The 23,531-nt window shown below is 32.8% G+C and overlaps 1 protein-coding gene across 4 annotated transcripts in view; it reads right to left on the reverse strand.

Moving 5' to 3' along the window:
- LOC129949011 (rho guanine nucleotide exchange factor 7) overlaps positions 1–23,531 on the reverse strand; it is a 57,020-nt gene that overhangs the window by 21,541 nt on the left and 11,948 nt on the right. The window contains exon 1 of one of the 4 annotated variants that reach the window (XM_056060199.1): positions 2,967–3,133. The exons of the other annotated variants lie outside the window; for them this stretch is intronic. The gene's annotated coding sequence lies outside the window, so the exon portion shown is untranslated. Of the gene's footprint in view, positions 1–2,966; positions 3,134–23,531 lie in introns of those variants that run through there. 4 annotated transcript variants of the gene reach the window in all.

A 23,531-nucleotide genomic window follows, 5' to 3' on the forward strand; every position in this document is an offset into this window, starting at 1 on the left:
TATACAAAATAAATGAAAACATGAAATTTTTTAGAAAAAAAAGTGTAATTGCGCATTTGAATTTTCTCTAAAAATGTATTTTTCTATTTTCCGGACAGAACTTAATTTTCCTGAACAGCTGATACTTTTATGTTCAAAAGTGAAACGAACCGTTCCACTGATTTGTGTTCCAATTTCAGACAATTCCAATAACAGATTTTCGTCAGTAAAATATTGTCGGTGGATTTCAAACAGACATTTTTTATTAATGACAGAAACTTTTAATGATACCTATAAACGACGTATCAAAAAAATTCCAATGTTTGTTTCCAATGATGAAAACCAATGATAGCTATAACTGGCGCCTTACGCTAGCATTTAGATCTTTGCTGCATGGACACAATATGTTGAGAGATACCCTTCTGCCGACAAAATCAAAACTTTGTTAAAAAAATATATTTCCCCAAATGTATACCAAGCAAATACAAACTAAAATTACAAGCGGGTAATTGGGCATCCCTGACTATATTTTTCGTAGACAGGTATGGTTGAGAGTTGTAAGTCACTAGGCCCTAGTTTTTAATGGACTATAGCGCCATTTAATGCATTTATTTATTATAAGTAACTAGGTGTATACTTGTTTTTAACATCCCATAGGAAGTTTTTGTTAGGGTCAGATTTGTCAAATTGAAAATTTTGACATTTCTCGACGTTTAAAAGTCCCTAGAGTGCGTGCGTTTTAAATGTACGTTTCCGATATTTTTTCGTCGTACATAGCTCAAAAGATATCGATTTCGAATAATTTTTGTTATACAGATAATAATGCAGAAAGATGCAGAAAGGGCTCTCAAGAAAATTGCGTGGATGGTTTTTTTACCATAGCAGTTTTAAAAAAGGTGAATTTTATGGTTAACCCTATAAATCGAAAAAAAACTGAAAATAAAAAAAATTGTTACCCCACAAATTTAACAAATCAAAAATGCTTTCAACAATTTTGCGCAACAAAAATAACGTTTTTAACATCTGGTAAAATTTTGAGAAAAATCGAATTGATAGTTTTTTTATAAAAAATAAAAACCTAAAAACATTATCAAAGTTCTTAAAAATTGAATTTCGACTCAAATATCTTTTCAAAAATTTGAAATTATGGCTTATAACAATTGTCACCATTCGGAAAAAAATCGAGAAAAATCAACTTGGCAGTGTTTTTTTACACAAAAAATAAAAACTTAAAAGAAAATTCAACAAAAATTGGTAAAAATTGATTTTTGACAAAAATATCTTTTCAACAATTTGAAATTATGGCGTCGAATTAATTTTAACTTATAAGAAATATTTTGAGAAAAATCGAATTGACAGTTTTACAAAAAATACAAAACCTAAACAAAAAAATTAATAAAAGTTGGTAAAAATTCATTTTCGACTCAAATATCTTTTCAAAACTTTGAGATATTGGCTTTAAACTACTTTTATCTTTTAAAAATATTGGCTGATCGGCTATTTTTTTACTTGGTGCAAATTTACTTTCGACTCAAACAGCTCTTCAAAAATTGAAAATATTGTCTTCAAACTTTTTTTTATTTCACAGAATATATTTTTTTTTTGATATTCAGTAGTTTTTTTTATTAATCCAACAGTCAGTTTTATCATAAAAAAATAAGATCTACAAAAAATAGTACGCAAATTTGGTAAAAATTGATGTTTGGTTCTTGATATCTCTCAAATTAATTTCATTCATACAAATTTTAAAAATTTAAGAAATGCTACTGAAATTGGTAAAAATAAGTTTTCGACTTAAAATCCATTTAACGAAACTAGATTTTCAAACTAAACTGTTTCTTGATATGAAAAATATTGTTGTTAATTTTAAAATTTTTAAGAATAATTCAACTGACAATTTTTCTAACCCAACACGAAAACCTAAAAACTTTTTAAGCAAGATAAATGGAAAGATGGGATGCGAAGTTATCAGTATGGGTCGCATCCCAGCCTCTTTTTTTTGTATTACTTTTAAATGATATTAACGTGCATTCTATAGAGTATTTTACTACAGCTTCGTGAGACTTCGTGGTTATGAAAAACTCTTCTTATTCTTAACATGCACTTCTTCTAATTAAATTACTTCGACAATAAGCCAAATTTCCGTATGTAGAGCAATAACAATTCTAAAAACATTAACAAATAACTACAACATGTACATAATATAAAATTGAATGTCAGGTGCGTTAGGAACTGAGGATAGACATGCCTTTTTTCTGAACTACTCTAGTATCCACATAAAAAAAAATTAAGTCTTATCTACATTAATTTAGACTGTCTACGAAACAACCCTAATTTTTGTATGGTTAGAATACTTAAACAAAAAATCCCCTGTCTACAAAAAAAAAAACTTTATTAAAAACAAATATTTTGCTCAAGTGAGTACCAATAAATTCATACAAATTTCATAGTCACGTCTCTGTTACAAATTTTCTGTTGACCTTTGTTTTTTTATGGGTACATGTGGCGTATACTTGTTTTTATTTTATTACTTAAGAACTTCTACTTTTAAAAGAATTTTACCTTCAACGACTTATAAAATTTTATTCAAATGCATTCAATAAAAAAACTACTTATTTTTATTGAAAATTTACTTAAACTTTAACCCTTTCTCTTCCCGACAGTAAATTGACCACACTTCTCTATTTTTATGATTCAAGAATCGTTTACAGTTCAATGTTAAACATTAAATCATCATATTTTTTTTTATTTTCAAAACATAAACAACCTTGCAGTTATGATGCTGCATATAATGTTGAACCTTTTAAAAGACCATTAATCATTCCAAAGAAAAAAACCAGTTTGTCGCATTTAATTTCAACATCAATTTACAACTTTTAAAAAATATGTTGCATTCAATGAAAAACTGAAGAAACAACAACCTCAGAATGCGCCAAGCGCCAAGCCTATTGTTTAAAATGACACTATCCGCATTATCAAACAATTACCATTCATTTTCTGAAATTCCACCGCAACAACCGCACATTGCCAGCCAACGTTAAAAAAGATACAATTTGTGTGGAAGAAGTGGGCGTAAGTTGCAATTACAAATCATAAAACACCTCTGACTTAAAATCTTAAAAAACACAACAAAAATCATTGAACGCCACCGCCGAGCAGTGCCGCCCGCAACCAGACCGCGCCACACTATAGACCACCGACAACCAACAACAACGACTCGACTATGATATATAACTAATTACTACATGCCACAAAGTGGGTTGTTGAAAGTCAGGGTTAGCTTATGGCTTTGGCGCCCCTAACCATCCGCAACTATGAATATGTATACCTACGCATATTTATACAACATTGTCGCCGCGCCGCGGCCGCCATCACACCGCAACAACAGTCTCTAATTATTATTTCGATAATAATTATTACAAATTGTCTAGCAGCGGCGGCGGCGCGGCCAGCGACGCGACGGACGGCGGCCATTGTAACTACAAGAAGAATTTCATTGAAATACCATTTCGCACAATTCAAAATTCAAATTAACCGGAAGTGGTATGTCGCACGAGGCAACATCCATTGACCGTGAAATTTTGTATAAGATTATTTGTTATTTTCTTTTGCAAGTGGCGCAACCAAAATGCATTTCATCGTCAAATTTTGTTAGAAATTTACATTTACCCCCATCATCGCCAAGCTTCGGCATCGGCATCAGTGGCAAAGTGCAACGTAGGAGATTCTGATTCTGTTGACAACAATTGCGCCGGGGTTGCCTCATTCTTTTCATTTGACAGCTAAAGTAAGAGTTGCCAAATGCTTTTTTTTAAAGTGTCAATTTTAAATGTTGTTTTATGATTTGTAAAAAGTTACCCAAAAAATCCGATGAATGAGTTGCAGATGGTTTTGCAGTGGTTTTTGACACTTTTAGTATGGTAGAACTGTCAAAATTGACATTTGGTTTCATTCGTAGCCTTACTTTTCGGATTTTGCTGTCATTGTGAATGCAACTTATACAAATTCGCCTACGATAGGCGATACAAAAAAACTGATAGTGGCAACCCAGTCTCATTCTTGCCGATCATCGGTCTAATGGTTATCGATCAGTTTAAAAGTTTATGAGAAATCCATTTTAAAAATAGTTTTTATTTCTTTTTTTTTTAAGGAACACAAGTGTTAAATTGAGAAAGACCTGCGATCACCCAAATGTATTTTTGAAAGAGAAACAAAAATCAATCTCAGGGTTTTGCGTCAATTTTGTTTCAAAAATTCCCACATGTAGTAAACTAGAAATTAATCATTTTAGCTTGATCGATTCTGGGTATTTACGAGTAACACATAAAACTACAAGCTTCTTCCTTAGATTTCGAGTGGTGATGCCGGTTTCTATTACTAGCAATTACTCTTATAATTGTTCTTCGAATAAAAAGGAAAATATCTAAAATTTGATTACTTAAAATTTTGCAAACAAAAACGAAGAGGAAAAACATATTTTTGGCATTGAGCCAAAAGAAATCTCAGCGGTGCCATCATAACCCGCTGCTGCTGGCGGTACCCCGGTGATCATCATCAATGCCACACTACGAGTTATATGTATATGAAGGTACCTCATCTCAATCTTCTGGGAACTCTCACAATGTGTTGAGATAGTTGTTTTTAATTGATCTTGGGTGATGTGACGAGATTACATGAGATTCTTTTGGCGATCAGCACCACGACGGACGTTTACTTTGTGTACACTTCTCATTATATTTTTATACAAAATAAAAAGAGGACAACTTTTAGAAAACAGCCACTTTGAGAATGTTTAAATATTATTATTATTATTTTTTTTTTGTATAATATTATTTTTGTAATGAGGCGTGACTTGTGCGAGTGGAGTGTTGATTTATTTAGACATTAAATACCGCCTACGAAAAACTTATGAACGGAAGGCATTTTAAATGATTCAAGTTACTATTTCGAGAATCTTGAATCGGGCCAAATATACAGGAACTAACCTTATTTTTGCAGAAAAGCAAACAGAAATATGAAACTTTGTCAAGGCGGCTTTGGAGCAAAATGGGGCTTTCCATTGGTAAATTTAGATGTCAGTTTAAATATTTTTGTATCTGTGACTACTGACATTGTTTTATGTCACTAGTGTCATTGCAGCTGTCAGATTTTCATTGAAATTCATTTTTGCACATTATATTTAATTAAATTATTTGGAGCTGTTTGCATTAAGTGCATTTTAAAAAGATGTTTAACTCAATTTTTGCACTCGCACAAATCACTAAGCACACACATTTAAATGACAGATATAAACTTTTCTTGACATTAGTAAAAGTAGGGGTTAATCTCTCGTAAAGCGTATTTGATTTCAGAATTCATTGAAAATTTAACCAATTGATTTGGCCTAATGAAATGCAAAAAGGAAAAGTCAGCATTTTGGTAGAATTAAAAATAAAATTAATAGATTTTAAAAATGAATAGATTTTTATAAGTAACACAAATAATTTCAGTCAAATATTTGAAGCATCAACTACTCGTATCTTAAATTTGTATACTTTCAATTTAGTAAATGAAAAAATTTATGAGAACAAATAAAATATCTTACATCTGGTGTTTTTTTAAGAACTTGCATGTTAAAAAAAAACACCCTATATATATCTATTGGGTTTTCTAATTATCACTCGAAGACTTTGAGTTTAAATTGTGAACGCACCCTTTCACTAATCAGCAAACTGTCATTGTCAATTAATACATTTTAATTATGGTAAAGTACACGACTAAACAACTTCTGTGAATTATAAAAAATTTCTACCGAAATGTGGAGTCGGTGAACACAACTTTAAAGAGCCTTACACATGAAAGCGACCAACGAATGAACGAATGGACGAACGAACGTGATTTTACACATTTCAAAAAGTCAATTTCAAACAAAAACACAATTAAATTATAAGAAACCAATTGACACTTATGTAGTACCCGTGGCATGATGGTTAGTGCGTTGGACTGTCATGCAAGGGGTCTAGGGTTCAATCCCTGCCTGTGCCACCTTAATTTAAAAAAAAATAATTTTCGCGGGTACTGCCTCTTGCGAGGAATTGACAAATCCTTCAAGAGTAATTCTTGTCATGAAAAAGTGCTTTCTCAAACTAGCCGTTCGGATTCGGCCTTAAATTGTAGGTCCCTTCCATTCCTGACAACAGTTCTCGCACACAGGAATGGTTGAGAGTTGTAAGTCACTAGGCCCTGGTTCACAACGGACTGTTGCTCCACCCCATTTGATTTTTGAATTGACACTTATGTTAGGATAATAAAATTTGCATTTTGTTCTCTAAAACAAGACAATTTTGTAAAAACAATTTGTTAGCAACGAATTGCAATGTGGTTGCTACGAACTGTCAAACTCTATTCGCGTTTCACATACAATCCACACTGCAACGAATAAATTGTTCGCGCTCAAGTTAACCTCAAAATTATATCTCTCTTATTTTGTTTGTTGAAAAGGGTAATTATAAATTGACAGTTCGTCGCTGTCTGCGAATAGAAACAAAGCTCACTTTTTCAAAATATGCGAACATCCACAGTTCGCAGTTCGTAGCTCATGTGCAAGATAATTAAGACCGTTAAATGCAATATTTTCAGTGAAACAACGGGTAAGTTGAAGTGTCAGAAATATCACTGCCGTTTAGGTGTTTGTAGCAAATGATCCACGAAATCAATCAATTCCATGGCGTTCTCAAGAATGGGGCACCACATTTTAGCGTGTTTTGCATAAGGATCTTGGTTTACATCCATACAAGATCAAGCTGACTGACAAGGTCATTTAAAGCGAAGTAAGTTCTATGATTGGGAAAGCTAAGAAACTGTCAAATATATGTAAAAATAACTCAATAACAAACATTGCTGCTAATTTGAATAAAACACGTATACAAAATTATAAAGTCAAAACTGACAACAGATATCTCTCAGCTGTCAAGTGAACTGTCATTAAACATAAACACGGTGTTTAAAAACTAACTCTGGTTTTACTGATTTTCCAAATTTTCAACGGTTTTAACATGTTAAACATTTAAAATTTAAAATCACTGACATTTCATATACGTAAATAGGTCCCTTTGTCAGATTAAGGTTTGTTTACTTTGTTTTGTTTTATTTGTTCACAAACTGTCAATGTTTAGACGTGTTCAGAAACACATTGTTTAAAAAAAGAACAGAATCAGTGTTTTAGTTAGCAGAGAGTTAAAAAGTAGCTAGTTAATTGGCAAATAACTATTCAAACACATTGTTTATATTATTTATGTTAAATGCTTTGCCTTTAACAATGGTTGTTCCAAAGAAAGCACCTTTGATGTTATGAGCGGAAGAACAGTAATACTTCATTTTATTTGTTTGACATATCTTGTCCATGGATTTGTTTGATATTTGACAGATGTTAATCCTTCACAAAGCTTAATTTTACGTAGGTTTTTAAATTCTTTGTTACAGATTTGACTTCAAGGTTAAGTTCATGATTAACAATTGTTTACATTTTCCTACACTTATATTTAATAGTTCTTTGGTTTTTTTATAAATTCTGGTTAGTCAATATTTTACAACATCTTTTCAAAGGCAAGAATGTGACCTTGACTAAAGAACTATGTAAACATTTTCAGAACGCTTATTCATCCCTGTCACTTCTATTTCATTGAAGATTTAAAATAAATTTCAAAAACACACGCACTATAACATAAACGAAAATTATAAATAAATTCATTTGTGCGTTTCTATCGCTTCTACCGCCATCAGCGCCATAAACTAAAAGTACTCATTGAGATGATGTTTTGGAATGCAAAATTCATTGGGGTGCGTTTTCACTTTAGGATTACGCTTTTAAAATTACTAAAATATTATTGTAACAGTTTATTTCAACCAAGTGAACTTGAAATGGAAATTGTGTCCTGCTAATTTTGCATCCTGATGTTTTCAAGAAAACGAAAACAACAACAAAAAAATAAAACATCCCAAATTAGAACAAAAATAATACTTAAAATTTTGTCTCTATATTATAATTAGAGGCGTGTACATTGTACAGCAAAGAGCTTACGTACATCGTAGGTTGGGGTTTGGCGGAAATACTTTTGTTCTTAGTGTACACTTTATGTTGACAACAATTATTCTACATTAAGAATAAAAATAGACACTAATTAAAGGAAACTGTAAGTGGAACTGAACTGACATCGTCACTTTTCTCTGATGTGTTCTTATGTAGGTAAAATATCATCAGAGCCTGATGATGATTTTATACGAGACGAAGAAGAGGTTAAGCAGTCAGGCAGGCATTTTTATACTACTTCTAGAATTTCTTATTTGGAAGACAATTTCCCGCCATTCCAACCACTTCCTCCTTAGAATTCTAGATCATGTCAAGTTGTCATCGAGGTACGAGCATACGAATAGAACATGACTCGAAGTGCTGGCTAGATGACACTATAAACTGTTGACTGACTGACTGAGTAACTGAAAATGATACTTTTCTAAATTCCTTTCGCTGAACCCCAACTGGAGAATTTATATCCTCCTCGTGACTATGGGGTACGTCGTCGTCATCGTCTTACGGTACTATAAACTTGTTGAAATTTGTATCCATTCCAAAAACTTGCTGTCCTGACTTACAACACTCAAACGAATGTTAAATTGAAAAAGACACCCAGAAAATTTTGTCCCCAAAATAACAGCAAGCAAATAAAAAACAACACAACATTTACACGTGTCGTTTCCGGTTTAAAGAAACAAAAATGTCGTGTTCAGCCTTTTGAACATCTTGCAGAACGAAAGTCCTCAAAATACTTGTCTATTTTTTTTTTCAACAGTTCGAACGTACTTTTTAGATTTTGTGTTCTATTAGCAAATTGAGTGAATAGAGTTTGAAAGTTAGTTCAATTTTCTACCACGGTTAAATTTTGACACTAGCATGGTGAATAAAATATACTTTCATGTTGAGAAGTCTAAAAGTGGTTAAAATTTAAAGCTTTTTAAGTAAAGAGAAGATTGTTATTGTTGTTTTCTTATTTAAAAGTAATAAGTTGAGAAATATAAACATATTAACATAAAACACTTCCTCAAACTATTGTTTATTAAGCAAAAATAGAATGCTAAATTATAAATTTGAAATGTTTGGCAGCTGTGAAAATTTGTGCTCCCAAACTATTCATAATGGGAATTATTGTTTAGCAAGGAATTGGAACATTTGTTTAAGATATGAAAATAAACAAACAAAACCTATACAAATATGTAAAGATGAGATTTTATTTTCAAGTTGGATACTGTATTTGAAATTTTTTAACTTTAACAACAAAAACAACATTTTCAAAAAAAGTTCTTGAATCTAGTTTTTTTTTTTAATTCTATAGATTCCAATCACACAGCAGAAAACTACATTTTATTTCACCTCATACCAATTGTCAAAAATTAAACGTGGTAGAAAATATATGCACAACTTAAATGCAGCCTACGGCTTTTATTTTGTAAGTCGACGAGTTCGGGTAGCACAACTACATACACTGCTTTTTAGCCCTGAATTGAATTGCGTTACAATTTGGATTACTTTTTCTTATATGATTAAAATTTGACACTAGCGTGGTGAATACAATTGCTATGCTATGGAGCACACCAAAAGCATTACAAATTTGACTTTTGTTAAGATACAAAATAGATTGTTATTAACTTTGCAAAAAATGAAATACCATTCTGTTGTTTTTCTTTGCCTTGAAGTTTTTGACTGATGTGGAAATATTTGTTAGAAAAAACAACTCTTTGTTTTAAAATGTTAAACAACCGTGCAAAATAGATACCAAATAATTTTAGTTTAAAACTTAATTAATTTGGAAAAAAACAATTTGTTTTTAAAAAAATCCCTCTCAAAAACCTTACCTTGATTTAAATATCAAAAATGTATCGTGGAAGTATTTAATTAAAACTGAAAGGAAGTTCAAACACGGTCTTAATTTTTAAAATGGACTTATTCGGGTTGGTTAAATTTTGACACTAGTGTGGTGAATAAAAAAGGTTTTAAAATGATCTTGCTAAATTTTGTCACCAGTGACATTTTTCAAGATGGAGAGAATATTGCATTTGAAATTTTTTTCTAAAAACACTGAAAACAAAATAACAAAGAAATTCGGGAGAAGTGTCTCAAATTTGTTGTTAAAAATAAAATACAAATTGAATTGAATTTCAACTTATAAGCGTTTTAGGAGATCACTTTTAAAAATTTAAATTTGATCATGGAAGAAAATTTCATAAACAACTTTAAGGCAGTTCACAACACTGACGCGCCCAGGTCATGAGGCCGTGTGCGAATGGCCATAACCTATTTGTTAAATTTTGACATTAGCGTGGTGAATAAAATGGATTCAAAATTATCCTGGTGGAGCAGGATATATTTTGACACAAATGGTTAGTGTTTCTCAATTGATGTTTATAAAATGTGTAGACAACTGTGAACTGGCCAATTAATGCTCATACTGTGTCTCTGACACATTTAAGGTATTCAAAACCGTTTGAGTGTGCGTAAAGTATAATTTTGATCTACAGTGGTCGGCATAACTATTTTGACAGATGTACATCTCTCGCTCTTGTGATAATAATTTAAAACGGTTAAAGTTTTAAGAGAGTAAATCTATAAAACATTAATAAGTATGTTATAATAGATCACGTGATGGTCAAACTCAGTCATTTGAAAGGTGTGCTGCTGCAAGGCTGCTCTTTTTGTATTTAAAGGGCTATTTTCTGAGTGAAAAAAACTATTTTTACGGATGTTCTTCTGTATGCTTGGTAAGTAAAAATAATTTTTTTTTACAAATTTAAAGCATATATTAAAAAGTTGAATTCATTAAGGCTCCGTTTTGTGCAAAATTGGTTAAAACGGCAGAACTAAGTATTGAGGTTAGAGCAGATTTAATTCCAGCGTGTCTATCAAACAGAGATCTGATTTTATTAAGACAAACCGTACATTACCAAATAAACAAACATAAAAGAACGAGATCTGCAAAAAAAAACTACCACTGAAGAGTAGAAAACGAAAAACTACTCTAAAAGAAGACAGGCACATTTTGAGAGAATTCATCAAAAATCCTGCATTAACCCCTAAAAGCTTGGAGCTTGAAATAAAATCCCTCCAAAAAAGTTCCGTTAGTAAAAGAACAATTCGCAGACATCTCAAAGAATATAATTTTGTGACGTATACCGCAAGAAAGATACCATTTATAATTTCTAAGAACAAATTAAAAAGATTGAAATTCGCGAGGGAATATGTAAATAAGTCTTTTAGCTTCTGGAACAATGTTTTATGGACTGATGAAAAATTCTTTCAGTTTTATGGATCACCTAAAAAAAATCTGTTCGAATGCGGAAAGAAATGCATACAAAAGTTACTCCAGTTTTGCAGACCATGTCCCATAGTGGTGGATCAGTAATGTTTTGGGGATGCATTTCTGCAAACGGTCATGGGGACCTAGTCCCAATCGATGGCTCCATGAACCAAAGCAAATATTTAGATGTGTTAAATGAGAACGCATTTCCATCTGGCGATAGACTTATTGGAAACTCTTTCATTTTTCAACAAGATAATGCCCCCTGCCATAAATGCAAAATTATCACCAAGTTTCTGAATGACATTGCGTTGGAAACCCTCAACTGGTCACCCCAAAGCGCTGACTTAAATGTCATAGAAAATGTATGGGCCTATATAAAAGGAAAAAGGAATTCATCATTGAGTCGTACTACGGATGAGACTATTTTTGAGGTGAAAACTCTTTGGGAAGAAATACCTCAAGAAATGCTCTGAAAACGTGTAGAATCAGTTCCAAGACGACTTGAAAAAGTCAGTGATGCTAAAGGAGGCTACATTTTCAACTAATTTATCAATAATTTAGTTTTTAGTTCTATCAATTGGGTTTTTTTATTAAGTTAAAATAAAACTGTCAAAATAATTATGCCATAACAAAAAGGGATTTTTATTTGTATTCACTAATTAATCTAATTATAATAAAATAACTGTGCCGTCAAATTATCCATTTTTTGCCTAAGATCCAATTCCTATTTCAATTTTGCCAAACAAATCTTTTAAATGTCAAACAACAAGATATTCGCTCTGTCAAATTAGTTATGCCGACCAATGTGTATACTCTTTAAGTCAGATTTTGTAAAAATAAATTAATTTACTTGAACACGGAAAAGGAAGTGTTCAATGAAATTTAATTATCTAGAGGCAATTTTCTTCAAAGTGCTAATTTAAGATTTACCATCGCATGCAATTGGTACATAATTAAATTCGATCCTTTTTCCACCAAACGTCAAAATTTAACAGCGATAAGAAACAGACTTTTCGCACAGTGTTTTAGTCTGTTTTTACTTTTTTACATTCTAATCCATTTTATTCTTTAAAAATGTGCAAGCCTATGGCCACATGACATATCAGAAAAAAAAAGAAAAACTGAGGTTTTAAAAAATAGGGTATCACAAAATGAACCCAGACAAGTTATAGTCTTTCTGTATTCACTTGAATAAATGTTTTTGATTTCTTTGACTCTAAATATTTGCCGTCTTGGTTGTTGGAAAACTTACGATCTTACTTATGATTTGAAATTCTTGCTCAACTTATTGTCACTCGTTTAAATTTAGAATAAATGAAAACCAAGTCATTTGGTTGTTGTTGTTTTCATGAACAGCGATTTTTCATGTTTTCAAAGGAGGGCGAGGAAGACGAGAAGGATGCAGTAGATTTTATCGTTTGGTGGTTTTGTGTTTGGTGTTCGGTGGCAAAAAAGGAAACGCATCCGTTGTTCATTGTTCATTCTACTCTGGTAATTCTTTTCAAAGAAAACACAACAAACAAATAACCAAAATATAATCGGACAAAAGACCTAAATACAAATTTTTCGGTGGTTAAATTTTCTTTATTGTTCGGTTTAGAGCGGTGAGGTGAGGTGGGGTGCAGTGGTTTTGGCTTTGGTTTGGTGACACTCCAGGTCATAGGCATGATGCAAAAGTATACCTACAACAACGCCACCAGACATAACCAAACAAAGATACGAGCCTCAGAGCCGACATCCAAGCATTCAACTAGAATCAAAGCCAAAAGGACTGCAACAGAAGCAACATCGGCATCGGTTTCGAACCTTAACGCCCCCTCCTCCGTCCGTTCCATAGTACATATATCTTTTAACTCTTTTCTTTGGCTTGGCTCACATAATTCATAGACATTGGCAATTTTGTGTGTTTTGTCAGCATGGAAATGGCAACGTGCCAGTAAATAAGTGGACACGAAACACGTGTTGACATCAGCATTGGATTGGAAGTTGGTTGGAAATGCAAGCCCTGTTCTAATGGGGTGGATGTGGATGACGTGTATTTGGGAGTTTAGGCTAGATTCCAGAGTTGGCAGCAGTAGAAGGGCAATCTGACAATGGCGATGGCCTGTTGTTGAATTTATTGGAAAGTTGGCCAAAAGTACATGAATATTTTCAGAATTTCCAACTCTTTTGTCGTAATACACTCGTTTATACATAAAGATACACAATGTACTACACAATATCTCGTGGTGTTGTACTATTTTCATTTTTAATTAAATGTCCTTTTTTGTATTTTTTTTAGGTCAGTTCAGCACATAGTTTATTCGATGACCTTTGATGATGCCTTTAGGATCTGAGTCTTCTTCTATAGGTAAAGGGGCATATATTTTGTTTCCATTATACTCTCAAGGGTGTTGGCTTGAATTATTAAACAGGACACATTGTTGGTTCTATAACTACGGCATACGACTACGACGCTACGTAAAGTAGAATGTTGCTATGGTAAAAAATAAAGTCAAGGTGGATGTATATTGTATAAATGAGGTAATTCAGCTTTTGTGAGGAGTATTTTTGGCACACGGTTGAATGAAATATAAATTAAAGGATTACAATCTAAATGTACATTTGCAGGAAATAATTAAATGAAAAATTATTTAACTTTCTGAAAATGACTCCTTCTTTTTTTTTGGAAAGGCACAAGTCACGGGTCATGTAATATACAATGAATATTAATTTATAATAAAGTGCTCAAGGGTGTGTGTTTTTTGCACATTCCACGAGATTTTCTCCACAAAAGGAGAGAATTGAACCAAGAGCCTAGCCTATGAAAATTTAAATTTGTCATGTTTTTAGAACCTATGGTTTAGAAATTCAAGGAACTAAAGGCTGGTTCGTTCAAAAAGGCGTTGGAAAAAAAAATTAAATAATCTAATATTAATATTATTAAAGGGCAAGACAAGTTATATGTTTTGCTAATATCAAGAAATTTATTAGTTTAAAAATGCGAATTATATTATTTATTATTTATTATTGACGAGGCAGGGTTTTCGCGAACTCGACTCTCCAGTTCATCCCACAAATTCTCCATTGGGTTAAGGTCTGGAGATTGTGGAGGCGTTTGGATTACTTTTGGTCAGTTACACAGAAGCCATTCCCTTACAACATGCGACTTGCGTTTCGGGTCTTTGTCGTGGTAAAAATTAAAATTCCTTTAAATGACCATTTTCTCAGCACTTCGCCTTAAATTTTCTTCTATAATCCTCAAGTAGTATTCCTTATTCAATATTTCGTCGATGAATACTAAATTTCCCGAGTTTGCCGAAATGCACCCCCAAACCATGATGTGCCCGCCTCCAAGCTTCACTATTGGCTATGTGTTCCTGCAATTAAGCTCTTCATTTGACTTGCACCACACCATATCGCTTACTTACTCTCGTCAGCAAATATTACATCATCCCACTAAATTGCATCCTTATTTTTGTGCACTTAAAAGAGGATTTGCTTTAATTTTACTTACTATGAGCCGTTTTTCTTGCATTGTTAACTTTTTTGGTTGACCCATCTGCTTCGTTGGTTCGATCCTCTTTTCTCTTTTATACCTTCGAACAATATCACCGACAGTCTTTGGATTCATGTCTAAAATATCAGCAATTTTTTTTTAGTTTCACCTTTATTATGGTGAACAATAACAAGGTTTCTTTTTTCAAGGCTTGCATTTTTTCCGTTTATTAATTTTTTAAATAAAACCAAACGATCTTACACTAAATTGTTTTAAAAATGTATGCAAACGTCTAGTAAATACTTTATTCACTTTATAAACTGTTAATCGGGGCAAATGTCAAACTCAGCAAAAAAAAAAACAAAAAAAAAAAACGAATACTAATGAAGCGTTTACATGTGTCCTTTTTGCGTTGCTTATCGTAAATCTTAATGCAGTTAAGTAATTGCACCATTTTTTTTAATGAAATATTGATAGATTTATATACTTATTTATAAAACAACCAAATAATAAACCTAAATTCAACTTTTACTACGAGAAAAACATTAAAAGTATGTTTAAGAATAAAAACCGAATATAAATGACATTGACTCTGTCAGAACACAAATGTTCCTGTTTCTATATTCCATGGGGCAAAATAAAATAATTTATTTTCTGCAGGAGAAACTGTAAACAAATTAATAGGTAAACAATTATAAAACTTCAAAGCGTTTTAAGGAAATAATTGAATGTGGTGGAAGAATTGGTATAGGTTCTGATACTTACTAATAAAGACTTATACAGAGAAGTGTCAAATTTGTTTCATTTGTTTTTGTCAAGTTTATATAGAATTTTAAAAATATGTAGCTGGAAATTTGACAGGTCTAATGACTAATACAATGGAAACAAAAACAATTCTAGTCGCGTTCCATGCGCCACGAAAAAAAACAAAACAATTTTTGAGATATATCTAAATGTACCCATTTAAAACGATCTGTACCGGAACACGCCTAAATAATGACATTTCGTAAAAAAAAAAAACAAAGCAAACAAACAAACGTAAACAGAACAGATAAGTATATATAAAGGGTGTTTTTTAGTTGTACTCGATGTTTCGATGGTTTGACAGTTGATTATGTCAAAGTGTGTTGATATTTCTGTTCAGTAACTTTTGCAAATTAATCATGAATCGTTTAAAGCCAGAACAACGCTTCCACATTGTGTCTATTTCGTCGAATCAAGATTGATTTTTTGTTTTCAAAAACTGTTCAGTTAAACATTAAAAGTAATGGAAAATTCAAGCACACAATATTTTTGTCTTAATCTCTTTAAAAACAAAATAAACAAAAACATTTTAAAGTTTGTCTTTATTTTTTGTTCCACTTATATGTGTTTGATTATCCCTTTTTTATCTTAGCCTTAAAACTGAAAATGAATTGTTTTCACAAGTATACGACCGTTCAAAGTTATTTCATTTACTAAAAGTTTCAAGTGGAAATTATTATTTTTTGTTTAATAACCTTAATTATTGTCAACTTGAAATGAATGTTGTTGCATTCATTCATAATTAAATCCGACTTTTTTTCCCGTTTTGTCGTTGTCTACTATATAGTGTCATGTGGGATGCAATTTATTCTAAGACTTGCATTAATGCATTTCAGTTTAAAAACAGACTTAACGAGCACTTCAGATTTCCATTAAAAAAAGTGCATTTATACGCACTAAATATATTCTGTTCTGTAGATATACAGTTGCGGTCAAAAAAGTATATCTCAAACATCTTTTAAAAATTAAAATGTTTGTGGGATAAATGATAAACTTAACCCAAAATACACATTTAAAAATGGGGGATTTAGTAAAATACTCTGGGAAAGTCTCTTAACAGAAAAACGACTCAAGGAATAAAGCAGAAACTAGACAAGAAATATTTCTAGATAACAAAATTGATGTTATTGAATGCATTGTACGGTCGCGAGGCTTAAATCCACCTGAAAATATTTAGGGTGACGGAAGAAAGAAAGTATCACGGTGAACGCCAAATAACGATAAAGAACTGTGGTCTATCGTTAAGAGCTGCATGACTTCTATTGTAAGATTCAATGGATTTGTAAACTCTATGCAATTTTGATTTAAATCACAAATTTAACAAAATAAAAAGTAATGGTTTTGGAAAGCTTTGTCTACGACTTTCCGCAGTAAATTTTCCCTTTCTTCACAATTGCAAAGGCAGATCTACTAACTACAAAATATGTTACAAAATTTGTTTCTTAAACTCTTTGTATTTTTATTTATTTATCTCAAACTTAAAGCCTTTTCACATTCCACCTTTTGTCATTTCAAGTCGCAATACAATGTTTTCAAATTCCCATTCTCTGATCTCAGAATATACTCAAGGGAGTCCTTCGATATTTGTCTCAATAATTAACTAGGTTATGTCAATGTCTCAATATTACGCAGATGACACGAAAAGAATAAGGATACTTTCAACTCAATCTGTTCCTATATTATTTTAAAAAGATCTTGACTCATTTCAGCTTTGGTACGACAGAAATAAGAACTCAATGTTGGTAAACGCCGATTCATAGCATTCATCGATGTAAAGCGATTACAACTTTTCTATCGATTATGAAATCTGTCGAAATTTTTGAGCACATATTGAATACAACTCTTATTTTGAATGAATTTAATCCGTACAAGGCAGATTTCTGCGATTTGCACTCCGCCGTAGCCCGCTTGTGAAGTTTGGTTAAAACTTATTAATCTAAAAACCTTTCAAAAACTTCGCAAAACCGCTAATATTGTCTTTATGCACCTGCTTTAAGCATGGACCACAGTCTAACTATTGATTCTAAAAATGTGTGCCGTTAATAATTGTACGTTATTTAGCGTAACATAACATATTTAAAACAAACATAAATTTAAGTCTATTGTTTTAAGTCTTTCACCCTTTACTGCTCATATATGAGCCAAATCGTATTTGTATCGATATTTTCTTGTTGTCAACAAATTCTGTACATTTGCTCTAAAATGTATTGATAAACGCCATCTATGAACGAGTTTAGACACCAAATTTTTCCTTCAAACTCGTCACAAAGGGTGCAGTAAACGCGTGTTTGAGAAATTCAAAATTGTATAAAAAGTATAAAAATAAAATGTAGTGCTTGAAAAAAAAGATATAAGTTGAAAAAACGGTTTGGATCAAATATGGCACAGCATGCAGAAATATACGTTCATTTTATACCGAGATAACAGAGTTCAGACATACTTCTATACAAAATTTTCTCGACAACAGCAGTGATGATGATTTTTCAGATGATGAGCACGAAGTTAACAGATGCAAAAATCTTCCACCTCTATATATTCCAGAGTCTGATAAATCCGATTGGAAATTAGAAGATATCATTTCTCTATCCCAGATTTGTACCTCCCTCAAATAAAAGTGCCAGAGCTGAACAAACCCAGAGGCGGGATTGGTTTTTGGAAAAAGGTGATAACGAAACCGCATTCACAGTAATTGTTTACAGACGAAATATTCAAATATATAGAACAAGAAACAATCAGATACTCCTGTGAAAAACGTCCCGAAAAAATTGCCCATATAACAGCAATGGAAATTGAACTTTTTGTTGGAATATGCCTTTACATGTCCATCGTACAGTTAATGTCAACTAGGCTTTATTGGAATGAAAGCCTTGGTTAACCAAAAATTAACTCTGTAATGGCATGTAACTGGTTCGAAGAAATAAAAAGGTTTCTACATTTGAACAACAACTCGACGCATATACCCAAAGGACAACCACGACATGATCCCCTTCATAAAATAAGACCATTCTTGTACTAAAAAAAGGCAGAGACTTCTTACTGTTCCTAGAGAAGTAGATGGACAAATTATTCCAACCAAAAGCTGATCATCTATGGCAATACAATCCAAAAAAGCACATAAATGGGGATATACAAATTTTGTTTTCAGTGGTAGCTCTGGGTTCAGCTACGACCTTTATACTGGAGCCCAAGGACATGTACTGTACAGTTGTTAAACCATTTGCCAAAGATTAGTACATCCAGTGACGTTGTTGCTTGACTGGCGAATACCATTCCCGACGGATTCAACTACAAATTATTCTTTGACAACTGGTACTTTTCCTTACCGCTGTTGACTTACCTGGAAAAAAGCGATTTTGCCACTAGGAGCAATAAAAGCCAATCAGATTCCTGGTAATAAAGTTCCTACCGAAAAGAAATTGAAAAAAAAAATGAAGATGTGCAACTGTGGGATAACTGGCGACAATTGATAGCCTGCATATTTCTGTGGTAAAATGTTTTGACAACAAAATTGTGAACCTTTGTTCGAGATACTATGTCCAACGCTTCAACAAAAAAGAAAAGAGCTACCAAACTGTCATGACATATAATCGGCATATCGGTGGAGTTGATCTTTTGCTCTTCTTAATTACTATAGAATACAAATTAGATCAAACAAATTTTACCACACAATATTCTTCCACATGATCGACATGACAGACATGAATGCGTGTCTATTTTACAGACGAACGCTTGATGGTTCTGAGGCATTGAGATTTCATCAATAAGCCAACCCAGCCGATGACCCAATCGAATATGAACATTTGTGCACAAAGGAAGAAGTCAGTGAAATAATCAGTACCCTGAAACCTAAGAAGTCCACGGGACCCGATGGAGTCTCCAACTTTTGGCTGAAGAGACTGTCTAACGTGTTCGTCATATTCCTTACCATCATTCTCAATAACTGCCTCAACAACTGCTACTTCCCGCAACAATGGAAAATGGCCAAAATTGTGGCAATCTTAAAGAAAGGAGCAAGGAACCAAATCAACAATTACAGACACATCTCCCTCCTCAACAACATCAGTAAAATTCGAGAAGAGGTCATCCTTAGAAAACTGAAAATGTTCAGCTCCGAGAACAACATGATCCCGGACTTCCAATTTGGCTTTCGGGAAAAGCACTCGACACTTCACCAGCTAGTTAGATTTCAACACGACACTGGACGTCGAAAAGGCGTTTGACAGCGTTTGGATCGAAGCGCTCATACCGGTCTAATTAAAATTTTGTTTTCATTCCTTTCTTCCAGGAACTTCTTTGTCCAGTTGCGAAAACACAAATCTTCATTGAAAATCATAAGAGCAGGAGTAGCACAAGGCTCTAAACTTGGACCGTTCCTCTTCAGCTTACTGACCAGCGACCAACCCGCATCCAACGATTGTGAGAGTCTTCTTTTCGCCGATGACTCGCTCACATACACTTCATCGAAGTTCCATCTTAGCAGACTGTTCCACTTCTACAAGAAATGGGGAATAAGAATCAACACCACCAAATCGGAACTGGTCTGTTTCCGAAGGTCCAGCAACGGTAGAGGTCGATTGGCGACAAGGTGCAGAAGCATTTCTATCTCACTACCAGATGGATCAGTGATACCAGCCAAGAGAAATGCCAAATATCTGGGTATTCACTTCGACAAGTTGTTAAAATTCAACCCCCACTCGAGAGCTATCTTAAGAAAGGCTAACTTGGCACTACACCGCCTTAATCCGCTCCTCAAAAGAAGAACGGGACTCAGGCAGCCAACCAAATTGCAAGCAATTGTTACGTCCTATCATAGCCTACAGCTTCCCGGTGTGGTTCACAATCTCAAAGACAGTCATGAAGGAACTTCTCAACTTCGAAAGGAAAATCCTACGGAGATGCACTGGACTCTCAAAAATTCGCTAATGTACTGGTGGTTCTATTTTTTTGACCGCACCTGTAGGTGCTATGGATCTATAAATGCACACGGCTACAACTACAGCTCCTAGAGTTGCATCATTAAATGTATGTTTGTACATCACGCAGACGTTCTTTTTATTTTTACTATATCACTTTTAATTGCACCTCTATCACTTTCCCTAGTTTTTTCATCTCCAATAAAAAAGAAGAGGTTGGGTGGTTCTGCCGCACTTGGACTTACCCTGTATCCGTATTTATACTATGTGCTTTGTAATTCATTCCATTTTCATAAAAGCATTCGTCAGTCACTTTAGATTCTCTTTCTTTTTTGTCTATGCTTTTATCATGCCCTAATTGCCATTTAAAATTTTGAAAACAAAACAAAATAATGGCTACCCTAGCGGATGACAAATGTATTCACACAATAATTATTCCTTTTACGGATTAGAAATTGTTTTTCTTTTTCTCCATTTTTGTTTTTTACTTTGAATTGCTTTTGTGGAAATTAATAAATGGAAAACCCAATAGAGTAAGTTGATGATTGCTTTTGAAAGTCATAAGCTGGGTTTTGTGAAGCAGTTCTGGAATGCACTTAATTCTTAGTCGTGAGAGACTTTATAATAGATTTTTTGAAATTCTCCAAAACTGTTTTTATTATGTGCTTCTATTTAAAAGCAATTGAAATGAGTTTTTAAGAGATCTTCTAACAATTTCAGTTAAAATTTCCCTCAAAAACTTAGCTGTTACATCGAAGGCACTCAGGACAATATCATTTTGAGTAAAACTTTCAGTTTCTATTATTTCTCAAAAGTTAAACACGAAGTCAAAGATAAAGAAGATTAACGAAACAGAGAAGTTCCCAACTACATGGAAGTACATGATGATATGACTCCGAGCCATATTGAACTTTCGACTTCCCAGAACTGAAATGGACACACCTTTTATAGTAGTTTTTTTCTGTTACAGAGTTGGTTCTTTTTTAGGGATTAAATTTTAAAAAGTTTCGAGCCCCACTACGCCATCGTATTATTACGTAACAACCACTCGATTGAACCAAAACATTTTTTTTTATTTTGTAATTTCATAAAGTCCTCCAATACCTACCACAAGTTCTTCTTTTCAAAACTTCTTAAGGATTTTCATAAGTGCTAGTTGTGCAAACATAAAAAAAAGTTGGAAACTATTTCTCGAAAAGTTTTAAAAAGAAAAGAAACCACAACACGGCCTCCACTGTGCTTCGATCCGACCAACGGCAACCGCCAGACCATTTGGTCCTTGAGAGATTGAAGAAAGTTCGTACTTCCTTCTCTTCAATTTTGTACTTTATCTTTATTCAAACAATCTTCATTCTCCTGTTTTGCTTTTCCAATGCATTTGACCCCATTTCACTTGGCCTGCTTCTTTTTTCCGTCCGTCCGTGGGATGATGTACTTATGAGGTTCAGTTCGGTTCAATGAATTCCTCGTATGAACTCTTAGAAGATTTGAAGCGATATTCCTCCAGAAGATTGTTTTCGTACAAAAGTGACACATCTGTGTAAATATTCTTCGATTCACAAAATGTATTCTCTGCTTTACAATAATATTGATTTTCCCGGGTTATAATGTTTACCTCGAGCGTACGCTGAACTCTTTTGTGTTTTTGCTCGAAATTATTGTAAGCAAAATTGCTTGTGAGTTTTAGAATGTGGCAAAAATGAAAATAAAGACGCTGCTGACGCCAGCCGCCGACTCTGCTCCGATAACAAGATCAAATTGTCTTAGGTTAGTTATGAATTATTCGTTTTGTTTTAAATGTTTTGCTCACAGTTTTTGAATTCAATTCAAATTTTATTTTTATAATAAAACAAAAACAAATGTGTTTTTGATTACATCGTAAATAAAACTCAACATTATTGTGAGGCATGTACACAATAATTTATTTGCATAAAACTCAAAGGGAATTTAAATGGAGAATTAAAAGTTAAGACACCTGCTGCTGCCGGTTGTTGGATGTGGGTTTGTTTTCTTATTAGATTAGGAAAAACGTCTGTACGAAGGTGCCAGACAATGTGATTAATTCGCATTAAACTTCCATAATAGCGAATTTTATTTAATTAACTATATAATAGCGTTAAATATTTTGATTTGCGTGATTTTTCTTTGGTTTGATGAATTCTATTCAATTTATTTCAAAGAAGAGTAAAATAAATAATCGATTGCGAAACTTTAAATAAGTCTTTGTAAAATTTGCAAATACATTATTTTGGTATAGGTATTTTATTTCTGTAAACAAACTAAGCAATAAAGAAAATGTACAGAAATAACTTAATAATAACACAATTTATCATTCAAATAAACTCCGAAATCATAATTCAGATCGTATTTTAGAAGCCACTCGTTTTAATTGAAATACAAGAGGATGATCGCTATACGATTAGTTTCTATGAATTTTTGGGAAAAGTCTTGGATGTCAAGCTGATCAATTTAGGGAAATACACAATACCCGTGTTCTGTTGGAAAATCTATCCATAGTATAGTAGGATTTTACACGAATAACAAAAACAATATCCACAGTGGTATGGATACTGACGATAACAGTTAGAGCAGAATCTTACTATGGATGGGTTTTTGACATTTATACGAGTCTCGAATGGATCTTATGTGATTTCGTTCTCAAATATTGGTACGATTGATTTTGCATTTGTATCTCGATGGCTGTGTTTTTTGAGCAGATGTGCATTTGGAATCATGTGTTTTCCATTGGGGAAAAAAATCAATCTGTTACTGTTGATATTATTTGGTTTTGTTAATGAGAGTTGACTAACGGGGCTTATTTTGCAAAGAGAAAACAATAGAAAAGATAATTAAGTTTTGCTTTGTTTCCACCAAAGGTTTATCTCAGTTTGTATTAAATAAATCTTTTTGGTGTTTCACCACACAAGACGATTTAAAAATAATTAAGTTTGACAGCACTTTTTAAAATGCAAATGGTGTTTTGATGTTTCTTATGAAGTGCAAGTGAGATAGTTTGATTCGTGTTAAACA

This window comes from Eupeodes corollae, chromosome 3 (assembly GCF_945859685.1).
Source record: "Eupeodes corollae chromosome 3, idEupCoro1.1, whole genome shotgun sequence".
Classification (NCBI taxonomy): domain Eukaryota; kingdom Metazoa; phylum Arthropoda; class Insecta; order Diptera; family Syrphidae; genus Eupeodes; species Eupeodes corollae.